The 17,380-nt window shown below is 40.9% G+C and overlaps 1 pseudogene; it reads right to left on the bottom strand.

Moving 5' to 3' along the window:
• Positions 1-16,622, bottom strand: part of LOC100663070 (probable small intestine urate exporter) — a 47,843-nt pseudogene extending 31,221 nt beyond the window's left edge.
• Positions 16,623-17,380: the final 758 nt, after the last annotated feature.

Genomic DNA, 17,380 nt, shown 5'->3' with positions numbered 1-17,380 from the left:
TATTCCCTCTTTCCAGAATGTTCTTTCCACCTGCTTCCTGAATCAGTTTACTGTTGTCCTTCAGATCTCATCTTAACTGAAGCTCTGTAATGGTGGTCCTCTCTCACCCCTCCAGACCAGTGCATATATCTTTATCATTCACTGTCATAATCTGACATTATCATGAGCCATTTTGTTTTCCACAGTTGTCATTTCACATTTGTTTCTGTGATACTTTTGTTAAAATCCTCTGCCCTATCAAGATGTTGAGCTCCCTGAGGCTACATTTGACATTGGTCTCTGCCTTGCCTGATGATATGTGTTCATTAGTGTTCAGTTTAATAATTGAATGTTTTTGGTCACCTTCCTGGTCCCCATGATACCCATACAGGAGCTCAGTGAAGGCAGACACACCATACACAATCTCTCAACATCTGCTGTGAGGACAAACCAACACAGATCTTGCATGCAAGACCTGGTAGGCAAGACAGGTGAACTTTGAATAAGGCCCAATGAATGGTGAGTAGGCTTCCAAAGTCAGAGGAGCAGAAGAAGGACATTCAAGATGGCTGTGACAGCACAAACAAATCTTTGAGGGGATAAGACAGAAACAGGGCAATGTCTTTTTACTAAGATGCAGGCGATCTGAAGAGATCCACAAAGCAGATGCTGGTCAGAGACCAGTAGAGTCATAAAGAAGGCAGCCACAAAAAAGGTAGACTTCAGGAAATGCCCGATCCCTACAGGTATTATGGAGGCAGCTGTGATTCCAAAGACAGGAGCCATAAACAGCAAGTTGTCAGATACAGTTGAAGTCTACTCTGCTCTCCCCACATTAATTATAGTATGTTCATTCCTCTTATTTGAATGGATACATATTTACTGTCCTTTCTCCCTTGGCATGTTTCCATCAAGTATCCTGTCTATGCCCAGCCTCAGAATGGCCCTGCATTTCTCCCCACTTGTGAGGATGACTTCATCTGCTTTGGTCACTCGGCCCAGGACCGCAGGTTTTATACATGATGGTTTCTATACTGTCAGGACTTCTTTTCTTGACAGGTTTGAAGGTTAATTCAGGGCAATATTCTGGGAACTTTTCCAGCTTCAATAGGTCCAGTAAGCCTGGATTCTTTAAGAATGTGAAGTTCTGTTCCACATTCTTCTCCCTTTCTATCAGGATCTATCTATTGTATCCCTGATCAGAATGTTCGGTAGTAGTAGCTGGGCACCACGTAGTTCTTCTTGTCTCAAGACAGAGAAGGCAGTAGTTCATGGGCATAGTTAGTGCTACTCTGGCTCCTTCTCTGATTCTTGGGTTTCTACTTTTCTCTTTCGTTCAGGATGAATACAGACTAATAATTGTACCTTAGATGGCTGCTCCTAAGCTTTTAAGATCCTAGACACTACTCAGTGAGGATTTTTGAAACTACCCTATTTAAAATGGAAACTTTATCTACTTTTATGTGCCCTATTCCCTTATTCCCTTAGCACTTACCACAAACCAATATACCATATGTTCTGCTTATTTCATTCATTTTCTAGTGGTTTCCTTCTTATAATATAGGCTTCATAAGGGTAAGAATTTTTGTTTATTTTATTCTCTTAAACAGTGTTTGGTACATGCTAATGTTCAATACTTATTTGTTGAATTAATGAATGGATAGACGAATAAATGGAAGGAGAGGTAAGGTCAGTTTGAGAATTTCCATATAAACAACTATTTCCTGACTGTTACTCAGTGGCTGGAAGGGGATCGAAGCTTCAAAAAAGAGAAGGCACTTGATGACATAAAGATGACACTGTCTACATTATTCACCATTCATTTTCTTGACTTACTGGTGGAATATCACAGGAAACTTAAAGAATTACATTCATGTGATTGCTATACACATCTTTTTACATGTAAAGGCTATATGAATAGGGTTCTTATTCTTAGCTCGAGCCATCAACTGATTTTTTTTTTTTTGACAACTAGACGCAGCTTCTAGTGTAGAAAGTCTCTATGAATATAAAAGCACCATATAAGGCATACTGGTCAGAGGAGATTCTGCTCTAACCATTCATGGGTATAAATGTGAGATGCAGGCTGCTCCTTCTCTCTCTTTTTCACTCAGCATCTCACTCATTTACTCTGTCAATATTTTATGGCTTCTTATGTGGGGTAACCAATAAGTCCTGAATCTTCTGAGGCTTTAACATTGATAGTGCTGCTTCCCAGGAATCCCCTCAGTGTGGGGAAAACCAGAATGGTTGGTCACTCTTTTCTATAGGAGAAATGCCAAGGTTATTGCTAAGAAAGTTGATGTTTACCATGAGAGGTTCATCTTACAAGAACTCAGAAAACATAAACTCATAAAATTGAGCACTCCTTCTCTCTCTGCACCCTGAGCATGGGTAACTTCTTCTGGATGGCCTCTATAAAGCCTACACATACGCTTTGAGTTTTTTCTTAAGAATATTGTCATATGTTGATTAAAAAAAAAAAAAAAAAAAACCCATTGCCGTCAAGTCAATTCCAACTCATAGCAACCCTGTTGGACAGAGTAAAACTGCCCCACAGAGTTTCCAAGAAGCACCTGGTGGATTTGAACTGCCACTCTTTTAGTTAGGAGACATAGGTCTTAACCACTATGCCATGATATAATGTAAAAATATTATATCAACATATGACCTTACCTGACTGATGAAAAATCCAGCCGTGGTGGGAGAAATGGCTCCAGCTATGAGTGCAAAGACACTTAACAATTCCTTGAGAAAACCAGCTACCTGTGAGAGGGAGAAAAGGAGAGAAAGATTCTCATGTGAGCAAAGGGTTTATCTCAACTGGTCTATGCTTATATCTGGAGATGCCTGGAGTTGTGCTGACCCTTGGACAAACTTGAATGAAATGGACTGAGTAATGACTAATAAAGTCCTATGCTAGAGTCCGAGACTTCCAAGGGGCAACATGTACCAACTTGTCAACATTGCTTATAGAAAATGAACAGATTGATGGTTTGCACCTGGTTTGTACACTCTCTTGGTTTCTGCTATTGAGCCTGATCTTGCAGCCTTGTTTTGGGTACAAAAGACCATCGTTAGCTGAGATGATGGCTGCCCTGAGACCCAGGTACCTCCGAGAAATCTTGGCAGTTCACTCTCTGAAGATGAAGTATGTCCTGTGTGACTGAATGGACATAGGGAGCCACATGTAAAATTCTCATTCATCTCTGATTTTCACCTCTACTTTTTTTCTCCTGCTGTAAAGTATCCTTTACCTTCTTAAAGCTGTAAGTGAGCATACCCTGCAGAGTCTCATGGGTCCTTTTAATTATCTAACTCCATGTAGTTACTGCATTTCTCAACAGAGAGATTTGTGGGAGCCTTCCCCGGCTGAGCTGAGATCGCAGCACTTTAATCCTATAAGCCGCTGACCCCTCTTGCTTCCACTTGGAGAATCTAAGTTTTATGACCAGCTTTATGTCTCTTCCAGGAAGTAATTAAATGTAGGGATGGTGCTGACGTTTCCTGTGATCTCTTTCTCGAGTCACATTTTATGTGTATGTCAGAGCAGGTTTAGGGAATCTTGAACTGAACTGAGCTTCTGTGAAGATGAGGCAAAGGGCCCTCTACCAAGGAGCAATATCCAAGATAATAAGAAAGGCTCCTGAGAAACAGAAACTGTAGATGGCAGGAGACAGCATCAAGATGGCTATGGTGGTACCGGCGCTGGATCTGACCCAGTGCCAGGACACCATGAGCATGGATGGGAGGAGAACTCCTGGGGGAAGAATGGACACAGGTGGCTTCTCTGAGTGTTCCACATTCACCCCTGTGACTGGCTGGCCCCTTACCTACTGCTGTGAAGAGTTTCCTTAAGGTGCTAAGTTTGAGAATTTTTCTGGAAAGGAGAAAATCTGCCAACAGACCTCTGAGGATAATACAGATGAAGCCAAGGCAGGACAGACAAGATCACACACTGAGGAACTCACTCCCCTCGTCATGAAACAAACTGATGCTGGAACCAATTTTCTACATCTGTGACTTTTCTCCGTATATTCATCACTATTCAGACAAATCACTGTTATTGGATTGAGCCAATATAACTTTGGCACCTGGAGAAAAATATGCATATGACTCATTTTGTAGAAAAGGACTACTGCAGTATTCATATATAGAGATCACCTGGAAATAGATATTAAAAAGACCAAAAACAAGTAAAAAATAGGCAAAGGATTTCAACAATTTACAGAAAAGAAAAATAAGTGTTTACTAAATATATTACAAGGTACTCAATCTTACTTAAATACAAAAAAAATTATATAATAACAGGAATATAAAATAAAAGTACAGTGAGATATCATTTTTCATGGAACAAATTTGCAAAATTCCAAACATTTTCAGAATATTCTGTGGTGTAACTGTAGGGAAACAAGTACTCTCAATAATTTTTAGAGCCCTATGGAGGGCATTATGAATCAAATTGTGTCTAGCAAACAGATATGTGGAAGTCCTAACCCCTGTGCTTGTAAATATGACTCTGATTTGAAATAGGGTATTTCTTTTGTTATGTTAGAGAGGTCACATCAAGGAAGATGGATCCCAAACCTAATCCCTTCTGAGTGATCTTATAAAATGAGAAAACAGACTTGGAGAGACACACATAGGGGAAGCCACATGCCAGTGAAGGTATGGGTACGAGCACCAAGGACCTTATTATTCCTGGGAGTACAGAGAAGGAAAGACCCTCCCCTGGAACCAATGCCCTGATTTGGACTTCTAGCCTCCAAAACTGCGACACAATCAGTTCTGTTCTTTCATGTCACCCACTTACAGTATTTTTTATCATAGCAGAACTAGGTAACTAAGACGGGGGGAAATTTGACAATACTACATAAAATGTTCATATTGTATATGCCCTTTGACTCACCAACCTGATATGCAGAAATTTACAGAAATAGTTTCACAAATGTAAAATTACAAACGAACAAGTTTTTCTCAGCAGCATTGCTCAAAAGAATAAAAACAACCCAAATATTGCTCCATTAGAAAGTTCTAATGTATTGATTATGAAACATTTCCAATGTACTTTAAGTTTCAAAAAACTGACAAATAAAACAAAGCAGCATATACAGTATACAATGTTTTATGTAAAATAAGGTGGGAAAATAAGAATGTGCATTTAGGTATGCTGGAGTTAAAAAAAAAAATGTAAGAATAAATTTTAAAAAATTAGTTACGTGTTACCTAGGCAGTCTGGGAACAGAGGTAGGAGCAAGAATTTTCAATTTATGTTTTTATATAGTTCTTAAAATGTTGAAGTTTCTTATTAGATTAGGTCCCTGGGTGAAACAAATGGTTTGGTGCTCAGCTACTAATCTAAAGGTTGTTGGTTTGAACTCACCCAGGGGTACTATAGAAGAAAGGCCTTGCTATCTTCTTCTATAAAGATGCCAAGAAAACCCTATAGAGAAGTTCTACTCTCAAGCACGTGAGGTTGCAATGAGTTGGAATGGACTCAATAGCAGCAGATTGGTATTTTTGGTTAATAGATCAGCAATTCAAACTCTGAATTAAAATTCTATCAAAAACCATGCAAGTGAACTTTTAGTCTCAACGAAAAGGAGACCATCCGTTGTTGTATGGAATCCAAACAATGCAGAGTTTAGCTATCACCTGGCCCAAGTTGTTCATTTCACAGACGGCTAAAACAAGGCCATCAACTTTGTGTGACTCAATGCAGAAGTACCAGGAGAGCATGGGGCGCTCTACCATCTGGTTCCACCTTGTCTTTCCACTCATATCCCATCCTGTCCTTCCTCATTTTTGGCCTCTGAGGGTAGGGAGGCCTCCAAACTTCACATCAGAAGCAAATCATTCCTAACAGCCAGCCTCAGAATGTCTACCTTTCAGGACTGACATCCTGCTTTTCTGGATCTCCTGTCCCCTCATTCTCTGGCTTGAAGATTCTGATTTCTTTGCCTACGTCAGGCCACCCTCCTTTGATAAGACCCATATCCACTCCCTCCTTGGGCTTCTGCATCAGTATTTCCAGCCTGCTTGCATCCTGACTCTGCCTTCTCCCCAGACTCTGACCACTAAGAGGGCAGCTCCTTTTTGGCCACTTAGTAACTTTTCTCCAAAGGAGTCAAGTCACTATGAGAAGGCTACTTTTTGAGTGCAAAGAGTGAGAATATATAAGTAATCCCACAGCTTGTGAGTTGCCACTAATAGGCCATCGCCCTAGTGCACTCTTCCCCATTTTGTGACATACACCCACCAGGCATGAAAAGGCTCCTCCAAGACATCAGAGCATCCATTCATTTGCAAAAATTCAGAGAACTGTTCACATATGTACACTATTCTGTTTATATATACCTTAAAACAATGTTAATTTATCTACCAGTTTAAGCATGAATCCTGACTGGGACTTAATGTCCTGTTAATAATGCTGTATTCAGCATTTCTTGTTTAAGCTTTGTCATCACAGGCTTCTAGAAGGCAAGATTTGTTTTGTTAACTCTTTATTGCATATGTTACCAGCAGAGTGCCTCCTTTAACAAATATTGAATAGATATAAATTTTTTGCATAGGTTCCTTAAACATATGAAATTCTATAAATACCAAGCTGACATAGACCCTTACCATTCTTCCTCAATAAGCAAAAAGTGACATTGAGATCAATCAGAATTAAAGTTAACCTGGTTGCATTACTTACATGAGAGTCCTTGGGCTCAAACACCTGATTTTGTGACCATGGAAGAGACATAGCATTACGTAATGAAACATTCAAGCAGAAGAACACAAGGAGCTTTCCCTGAACTTACCTCTCTGAGGTTGACTTGAAGTATAAAGTTGATGTATGTTGGTGTGTGTGCCGTCAAGATATAAAAACACCAAGATTGACAGAAATAGGAGACTAAAATGGTCCAGAAAGGTAGGGATTTGATCATAGCCTTAACTGGAAGAGACAAACCTAGAGAAAAATCCTGGAAGAAATCACTTATCAATATCCACTCAACCAGAGCAGGAGTTCTCTCCACTATACTCCTTACAGTAGAGACACCTATGCAGACATAGCAGGAAATGACAGGGAGGTCCTTAATGTACCTGTTGGGACACTGCACACATGATGTGTGTCTTCTTACCCTTGCTGATGAAGGGATGATTCATGGGGTCATTATAAATGAGAGGGGACCAAAGAAGAGAATAGAGAGCCAATTCCACCTAAAAATTGAGGATCCAGCGAGCACTGCATTGAAGTTCTTTCATTTTGATTCTTCCCAGAGGTGAACACAGTACTTGACAGAATGACTGGCCCAGATTTTCTGCTCCTTACTGCATATAAACACTTCCATTGCCCTATCATAGGTGGAGAGTATGTTCCCACCTCTTGATATTGTACTTGGCTGTGTGACATGCTTTTGACAATGACATAGAACCACTGGGAGCCTAAAACTTGTGTGTGTTTTTCCTGTCTTTTTGGGTGGCTATTTGGATGGGAAGAACATACTCCAGTTAACCTACTGTCCATGGAAGATGAGAGACACAGATTGCAGAGCTGCCCAGATACCCCACTGAACTATGACAATAAATAATTGTTGTTTTGCACCACTGAGTTTTGGGAGGTTTGGTAATGCACCATTATTCAGGCTATAGCTAACTCTTAAAGGTACTTTACCCTTTGTTTGCAAATGACCTCACTGGTTAAAGGCCAGTTAGCATCTCTCACTCTACCTGTGTTTTCATCATTAAATCTCTCCATCACACTCTCCTACCTGTCTAAAAGTACTTAACAGTTAACAGCTCATTATATTGTGCAACTGCTTACTCAGACAACTTCAAGACACGAGCTGAAGTGAATCCTCAGCAAAGAAATTTCCTCTAATAATATATCTCATTAATTGTTAATAATATATCTTACATTATAATAATACAAGAATTTTCTCATATATATATATGTTACAGTGATGGGGAACTCAAACTTATCAGGATTGAGTGGTGTGATGTTTAAGCTTGTGTGTCAACTTGTCAGGGCCATGATTCTCAGTGGTTTGCCAGTTATGTAATGATGTAGCTTGGCAGTTATGTAATGATGTATTTTGGCAGTTATGTAACGATGTAGTCATCCTCAATGATATGATAAGCCAGTCAGTTGTAAGGGGAGTTTCCTCAGGAGTGTGACTTGTATCCAATATACAAATGGACATTCTGGCAAAGCTTGCTTGTTCTGCATCCTGCATCCAGCTTGTCATCATATGACTTCCAGTTTTTGGGACTTGAATTAATGGCTGTCTTAGACTGGGTTCTCTAGAGAAGCAAAGCCAGTGAAACAGTAGTTATGTTAGAATTGGGTTTTGTAATTTTCCACTGACTTTAATCACAGGGCATGGTAGTACTAAGAGATGTCCTAAGTGATCCCCTGTATTCCAGACATACTCTTCTTTACCTCCATTAAAAACAATAAAAACAACAACAACAACAAAAAACCTGTTGCCATCAAGGCGATTCCAACTCATTGTGACCCTACAGGACAGAGTAGAACTGCCCCACAGTGTTTCCAAGGAATGCCTGGTGGATTAGAACTGCTGACCATTTGGTTAGCACTTGTAGCACTTAACAACTACACCATCAGGATTTCCTCCAACATGTAATATCAATCTGATTTCCTCTTGGTAATCGGGATAAATCACACAAGCCAGTACAGTAACTCCCTTCTTTGCCTGTTGATGCAGAGGCATGAGGACCCCAACGTGGCCAGGTGGCATTCTTAACTTCCAGTTTAATGCAATCAGTGTTGTATCTCCTGGTGGGAGCATTCTTCCCTTTGGAACTAAGACCTCTATACCACAGAGCATAGTATCACAGGGACAGGAAGCAAAAATCTTGTGAATGGGTCCCTAGGGGTAATAGTAAGTGTTGCCACTTCCATTTTCACCCCTTGATTCCTGGACTCATGAATCCAGGCTATGGGAAAATAGCACCATATATTGTAAACTGGTTTGGAGCACATACAGCCTCCTGTACAACATTGCCCCAACCCTGCAAGGTATTGCCACCTAGTTGGTGCCATAATTGTGTATTTAGAGGGCCATTCTACCATTCTATCAAGCCAGCTGCTTCAGGATGATGGGAAACATGGTAAGACCAGTGAATTCCACGAGCATGGGCCCACTACCACACTTCATTTGCTGTGAAATGAGTCCCTTGATCTGAGGCAATGTTGTGTGGGTTACCGTGACAATGGATAAGGCATTCTGTAAGTTCACAGATGGTAGTTTTGGCAGAAGCATTGCATGCAGGGAAGGTAAATCCATATCCAGAATAAATGTCTATTCCAGTAAGAACAAAATGCTGCCCTTGCCATGATGAAAGTTGTCCACTGTAATCAACCTGTCACCTTGTTGCTGACTGATCACCTTGAGGAACAGTGCCATTTTGGGGACTTAGTGTTAGTCTCTGCTGTTGGCAGATTGGGCACTCAGCAGTGACTGTACCCAAGTTGGCTTTGGTGAGTGGAAGTCCATGTTGCTGAGCCCATGCATAACCCCAGTGGCCACTTTGTTCACGAGTTGGGCAATGACAGGAGTGGCTGGGGAAAGAGGATGATTGGCTTCCACTGAACATGTTATCCTATCCACTTGATTCTTAAAATCATCTTCTGCTGAGATCACCCTTTGGTGAGCATTTACATGAGACACAAATATCTTCAGTGTTTGCCCATTCAGAGTGGTCTATCCATATAACTTTTCCCCATATCTCCTTGTCATCAATTTTCCAATCATGTTCCTTCCAAGTCCCTGACGTCCCATCAAACCATTGGCCACAGCCCATGAGTCAGTACACAGTCGCATGTCTGGCCACTTCTCCTTCTAAGCAAAGTGAACAACCAGGTGCACTGCTGGAAGCTCTGCCCATTGGGAGGATTTCCCTTCACCATTGTCTTTCAGAGAGGCCCCAGAAAGGAGCTGCAGTGTTGCCGCTGTCTACTTAAGAGTGGTACCAGCATATTACACAGAACCATCTGTAAACTAGGCAGAAGTTGTCTCTTCCTCAGACAACTGAACATAAGGAACTCCCCATAAGGCCATAGGTGCAGACTGGGAGAGGGCAGATAATGTGACAGGAGTGGAGACCATGGGCATTTAGGCCACTTCCTCACGCAACTTGTGACTTCAGGTCCTGCTCAGGCTCTATCTCATATATACCACTTCCATTTAATGATGGAGTACTGCTGTGTATATCTGGCTTTATGACACCCTGGGTCAGACAACATTCAGTTCGTGATGGGCAGCTCACACTGCATGGAGACTTGGAGGCCCATGGTTAAGCATTCATTCTTTACTAAGGCTCAGTAGCAAGCCAAAAACTTTCTCAAAAGGAGAGTAGTTATCTGCAGAGGATGGCAAGGCTTTGCTCCATAATCCTAAGGGTCTGTGCTGTGATTCAACAATGAAGCCAAAACCCAAACCCATTGCCATCGAGTTGATTCTGACTCACAGTGATCATACAGGACAGAGTAGAACTGTCCTATAGGGTTTCTAAAAAGCACATGATGGATTTGAGCTGGCCACGTTTTGGTGAGCAGCTGAGCTCTTATCCACTGAGTCACCAGGGTGACAATTCAACAATAGGGGCCTGATAAAAACTCCAAACAGCATCTCTACCTGCCACGGACATTATAGATACCATTGGATCATCCGTATCATATGGTCCAAGTGACAGAGTGGCTTGCACAGCAGCCTGAACCTGTTGCAGAGCCTGCTTTGGTCTGGGCTCCATTCAAAACTAGCAGCTTTTCAAGTCACTTGATAAATAGGCTGATGTAACACACCTGAATGAGGGATATGTTGCCTCCAAATTTCAAAGAGACTTACCAGACATTGTGTCTCCTTTTTAGTTTGGGGAGGAGCCAGATGCAATACTTGTCCTTCACTTTAGAAGGAATAGCTCAACGTGCCCTACACGCTGAAACCCCTAGAAATTTCACTGAGGTGGAAGGTGGCTGAATTTTTGTCAGATGAATTTCTCACTCTCTAACATGCAAATAGGAGTCTTGGTGGCATAGTGTAGGTGATGAGGATGTGTTCTGTGAACATTCAGCATTGTCTTGTAAGGCATCTACCTCAGGCGATGCCCCAGACAATGACTCAAAGACTCTTGAGACACAGCTGGGTTAATCTCAAAGATGGGGATGGAGGGGCTATTGGTTTTACTGGAGAGGATGGCTTACCATACAAAAATGGAGTAATCTCTTCAGATAGGAGTGAGAGGGCTCATTCTGTTGGCAGGAGTGGTTCAATGGAATTTAGGAGCTCATTGTCCCCAGCTTCCTTATTATCTGTCCATATGTCCCCATCCCAAGTTTCAATATCTCATTTCTTCCCAATCAATGCCCTCACCTTAACTTCAGGCACCACCAAATCAACTGGCATATAATTCAGCCACTCTTACAGTAAGACTTTGGGTTTGATTTTTGACGATATCAGCTCTGTTACTACAAGAAATAAGGCTTTCTTTCAAGACACATGTGGAAACTTTGAGGTCATTTATGCAGCACTTGAGCTTTGACTCTGAAGCCATGAGCTCATCTCTTTCTTTCACCACTTCATCTAGCGGAAGCAGGACTGTCTTAGTTATCTAGTGCTGCTGTAACAGAAATACCACAAGTGGATGGCTTTAACAAAGAGAAATTTATTCTCTCACAGTCTAATAGGCTACAAGTCCAAATCCAGGGCGCCAACTCCAGGGGAAGGCTTTCTCTCTGTTGGCTCTGGGGGAGGTCCTTGTCATCAATATTCCTCTGATCTAGGAGCTCCTCAGGTGCAGGGACCCCAGGTCCAAAGGATGTGCTCTGCTCCCTGCACTGCTTTCTTGGTGGTATGAGGTCCCCATGTCTCTCTGCTCACTTCTCTCTTTTATATCTCAAAGGAGATTGGCTCAAGACACAACCCAATTTTGTAGATTGAGTCCTGCCTCATTAACATAACTGCCACTAATCCCATCTCATTGACATCATAGAGATAGGATTTACAACACATAGGGAAATCACATTAGGTGACAAATGGTGGACAATCACACAATACTGGGAATCATGGCCCAGCCAAATTGACAGATATTTTTGGGGACACAATTCAGTCCATGACAAGGACCAACCAACCAGCTTCCTTATACTTCTCATTTTGACAAAATTGTGGAAAAGTATCAAACATGCAATCACTCAGAGCCTCACTTTTCACCAATACCTCATCTATTGGTGGTGATTTTTTTGTGTATTTCTATTGTCACCTCATGCCATGGATTAGCAGTGCCCTCTTTACTACTGGACACAGAGTCAACAACATATTTAAGACTAACCAAACTTGAGAACTAATTTAGAAAACTCATCCTTACAGTTTTGTTTCTGTAGAACCACTTTCGGTACCAATGCCTTAGGCTGGGTTTTCTAGAGAAGCAAAACCAGTGAAGCATATAAATAAGTATACATAGAGGTTTATATCAAGGAAATGGCTCACATGGTTGAAGAGGCTGGAAAGTGCCAAGTCCATGGATCAAGCTAGAGACTTCTCCTGATTCATGTAGCTTCAGGGTCTGTTGAAACAAGATCGGTAGGTCAGGCAGCAGGTCTCTGGTTCACAGGCAGCAGAGGCTGACGTATCCCAAGATCAACAGGTGAGCTGCTGGCTCAAGTCCCAAGAACCAGAGGTCAGATGAACAGGAGTGAGCTGCATGATCGAGAACGAGCAAATGCCAACAAGCTTTGCCAGAAAGTTCTCCTATATTGGATGCAGGCTACACTCCCAAGGAAAATCCCTTTCAATTGATTGGCTGCCCATAACATATCTCATCATGGAGGTAATTACATTATATCGGATCTCATTATGGGGATGATTGCACCATTACATAGCTACCAAACTACATCATAACTGCCAAACCACTAAAGATCATGGCCCAGCAAAGTTGACACAGAACCTTAACCATCACATCGGCCTTCCATATTGCCTGCCTATCTTGGGATTCATCAACTTCCACAGCCTGTGAGCCAGCAGCCTACCATCTGACTTGAAGATTTTGGGTTTGTTAGCCCCTGCAGCTATGTGAGTCAGGAGAAACCGCCAGCCTGATGCCTGACCCACAAACTTGGAGTTTGCAGCCATTTCCTTGAGATAAATCTGTGTGTGTGTGTGTATGTGTATGTATATATATATGTATGTATATACACACACACTTCACTTGTTTTACTTCTCTTGATAACTCAGTCTCAGACAAGTGGAGATATTGCTGATCTTAAATTTTCATTTTAGAATCTTAAGAAAGTGTAAAGAGTTCTCATCCTCAATTGTTGGCATGATGTTCACACATTTATTCATAAATGCCACTAAGCAGTCATCATACAGCAGGCATTATGCTAAATTTTGAAAATATAAGGCTATAAACACACAATTATGCCATCAAGGAATTTAAATCTAAGAAGGGAGGGATAGATACGAAAAATTATCAGTTAGAGGATTTTAGTACTCATTCAACAAATTTTTAGTAATGTCTTATTATGTATATACTCAAAACACAGTAAGCATCTCCTGAATGCTATTTCTCACCTGCCATTTGGAAGTTTTCGTGGCAAAGACTTTGAAGGTAGGTGTGCTATAGTAATTATTTTATACATTTTTTTTCTGGTGGATATATTGACCTGGTGTTATAGGAACGCTGGGTGTAAGAGAGCTATTCACTATTGAAAACACTAGCAAGACTTACTAAACTGACATAGGTCCTCACCATCCTTCGCCAGAAACCAGCAAGTCTCAGTGAGATATTGATGACTTAGGCAATTTGCAGATGGGATTTCAAACAGAGGATATTTCCAAATTAAACAGATAAGAACCATAGCTGAGCTCAATTGGAAGGATTCCAACCAGGGCTGGATAAAGGTAAGATTGTAAAGTAGTACAATATTGCCTCAGAAACACTCCATTTGTCTTTGAAAAATTTCTGTAGCAACTCTCTGGGTATTATGCTCACTTCTGAGCTAGACATGGGCCTACACCATCCTACAGCTTCTAATGATATATTCTCCAAGTCCTACAATCAGTATTTTATCTCATTTTGAAAACATTCCTACCAAATTCTGGTTGTTGTAATAATTGGAGAAATTAAAAGAAGGTATTACATGAATCAGCATGATTTAAAATATGATGCCTCCAAGATAATACTTTCCATACCTTATGAAAGAAAATACTCTGTGTCTTTGTGGGTTCAATTTTGAAGCAGAAAATATTGTTATAATGCCCTTAAAATTATAAGACTTATTCTAGCTGGGCACTCAGGCTACTGAAACTTAAATGTCCTTTTGGAAGCCAGCAAGATTAATTAATCACTACATGATTAACTCTGAACATTATCAACATTGGTTATATAAACATGCATATCTAATAGGTTTTGATTAACCATGGCTAACTTCCTTCAAAAAAATATTATGCACCCCAGCATTCTCTGCCATCAAATAAAAATCTGAGATTTGATATAGAAGATATAGAAAAGATAAAGAAGATATAAGGTCATCCTATGGTCTGGCAGAGGAGACCACCATCAGCAAAGATGATGAAGGATCCCAGCATTATTGCTGAACACAAGATGTGAGCATCTTCTAGGTGAGACATCGGGGCTCGGAAACTTGTGTGCTTACTATTAAGTGACCCTTTAATAAACCTGTGTTGCATAGTTATTACAAGTATGAGCTTTAATCCAGAATACCTAGGTTCAATTCCTACTTCTTCATTCAGTAGTTGTTTCATCTTGGACAAGTTATTGATCCCCTTGTGTCTCAATTACCTTATGTGTAAAATGGGAATAATTATAGGTAGCTGACTACTAGGATTCTTTTGAGTCTAAATGAAATAACATGTGCAAAGCATATTATGTGTAAACAAATAACATATATGTGTAACATATACATGTATAAACAAAAAAATAAGCCTTCGGTTATGATGAAGAAAGACAGTATAGGATAGTGGCTCATAGCAAGGACTATGTTGACAGAGGAACCCTGGTGGCACAGTGGTTAAGAGCTCGGCTGCTAACGAAGAGGTAGTTAGTTCAAACCTACCAGCTGTTCCCTGGAAATCCTACAGTGCAGTTCTACTCTGTCCTATAGGGTTTCTTTGAGTCCGAGTTGACTCAATGGTAACAGGTTTTTTTTTTTTTTAATGGAGACAGAGCAGTTGAGGTGCAAGGTTTGGTTCCATTGATACGCCACTGTGATTACTCTTGGACAGTGTGTATAAGGTGAGGATTACGGTATCAGTTACCTGATACAGCAATGCTGGTGAGTTGACTCCTTTCAATTGAGGGAGTCCATTTGATCCAAATTGGATTCTGACCTGTTGTTACCATAACCTGAAAAAAAAAAAAAAAGATTCATTCTTGGATGTCTGCATTCATTCTGGATCCTATATTCTTCCACTCATACTTAGAAAACCTCTGGGTACGTTGGTTATGCCTTGAATAATCTGAATTACAATGAGCAATGTCACTCCAGTGGAATGAAGAGGGCCAAGACTAAGGAAATGAACAAGTTACCGCCAACCATGCATTTGGCTCCAAATTCTCCAGTCACGTAGCCGGTAGGGATTGGAGCGAAGAAGGAGCCATAGTTGAGGGAACTGAGAATGATTCTCTGGATTTCAGGACTCCAGTCATACACAGGGCCCTAAAGGAGAAGACCTCACTGTTTTTCTTTGGTTAGAGTACTGACAGTCTTTATTGTGACAGCTGAAAGTCAAAAAAATAACAGAGAGTTTTTCTTCATTTTACCTCTTTCCAACTCCTGCAATCTACTGGTTTTATCCAAAAACCTAAAAATAGGGTTAAAGGATAGTTGACTAAATGCTGCCAGAGTTAAAGCAAAAGTGAGGCTCTGTCAACTCTTTCCCTTACACTGACACAATTTACGAACCATTCAAAATATAAGAGAGACTGTACAGACAGAAAGCGTGAAAGGAGAAAGAATCATACGCAAGGTAATTTTTTAAAAGTGGAGGAAACAAAGAGAAGTAAATATAAATCTGTGACAGTTATTTGTGAAGATTTTCACGTATATATAAACCCCAACCTGTTGCTTTCCAGTCGATTCCAACTCATAGCGACACTATAGGACAGAGTAGAATTGTCCTATAGGGTTTCCAAGGAGCAGCTGGTGGATTCAAACAGCTGACTTTTCTGTTAGCAGCTGAGTTCTTAACCACTGCACCACCAGAGCTCTCTCTCTTTCTCTCTCTGTTCCCCGTTACATTTTCCTCAATTCCCCATAACATTTTAAAATCTGTTTCTTTTATTCTAACTTAATCCCAGTTTTCACTCATAGACACTAAGACTAAATAAAGATATAATCTCCTTAGTTACGTGTTCTGTTCCTTATCTTTTTCCTGGCTCATAATAAATTCTCAACAAATATATTCTGGTTAAATTAATCACATCTTTTGATAAGATTAACCCATCCAGTCAAACCATTTTATACAAAGACAGAATCCAATGTAACATTAAAATTACCACTGATTTAAATTCCTTTAGAGTTTCATTCCAGTAGTCCTGAGTTGCTGTGGAGGCATCAGGGTGGCTGGGTGGGGCCCTGAGGTTCCCATAGCTGGGATGGCAATGCTCAAGTTCATTTGTTGGGTGTAAATTGCAAAAGTACAGAGTAGCAAGATGGTGGCCAGATCATGTCAGACTGAACAAATGCCTGAGACAAGAGGGAGCAGAGAATCTTATAATCAGAATATTCTTCTCCTACCCTCCCTAAGCCCAGAAGTGGGAAGAGGTTACTGTCTGTGAGTCAGAAATACAGGGAGAGCAGATGCTGCTCTGTAGGTGTTTGGTGACACCTGTCCCCTGAGAGGTGAGAGAGGAGGTAGCTTAAGTAGAGACTTAAAGAATGTGTGGAGATGACCACAGCAAGCATTAGGGAAGGTTAGGCTAAGGTTGTATTATAAAAGTATTTAAACTTCATCTTGATACTGTAATCTAGGCTTGCAGAAAATTAGCCAGTGTGCCACGGGAGCTCTTGGACTTTTCATAGGATTGAATTCAGTTTGATAACAGCTGGAAGGAGTTGATAGACTGTCCTTGCAGAGAAAGTCCAGAGGTAATATGGGATCACTGGCCTCAATGCTATTGGGAGCTCTGGTGGCACAGTGGTTAAGAGCTCGACTGCTAACCAAAAGGTTGGCAATTCAAATCCACCAGCGGTTCCTTGGACACCCTATGGGGCAGTTCTACTCTGTCCTAGAGGGTCATTATAAATCAGAATCGACTTGATGGCAACAGGTTTGGTTTTGGTTGGCCTCAAGGCATGTGGGAACATTTTCCTGGCCTCTTCCAGGGAGCAATATCACTTGGAATGGCCAGCAATGTTTCCTATTGTATAGTG

Source organism: Loxodonta africana, chromosome 1 (assembly GCF_030014295.1).
Source record: "Loxodonta africana isolate mLoxAfr1 chromosome 1, mLoxAfr1.hap2, whole genome shotgun sequence".
Classification (NCBI taxonomy): domain Eukaryota; kingdom Metazoa; phylum Chordata; class Mammalia; order Proboscidea; family Elephantidae; genus Loxodonta; species Loxodonta africana.
This window is presented reverse-complemented; position numbering and strand designations above follow the sequence as displayed.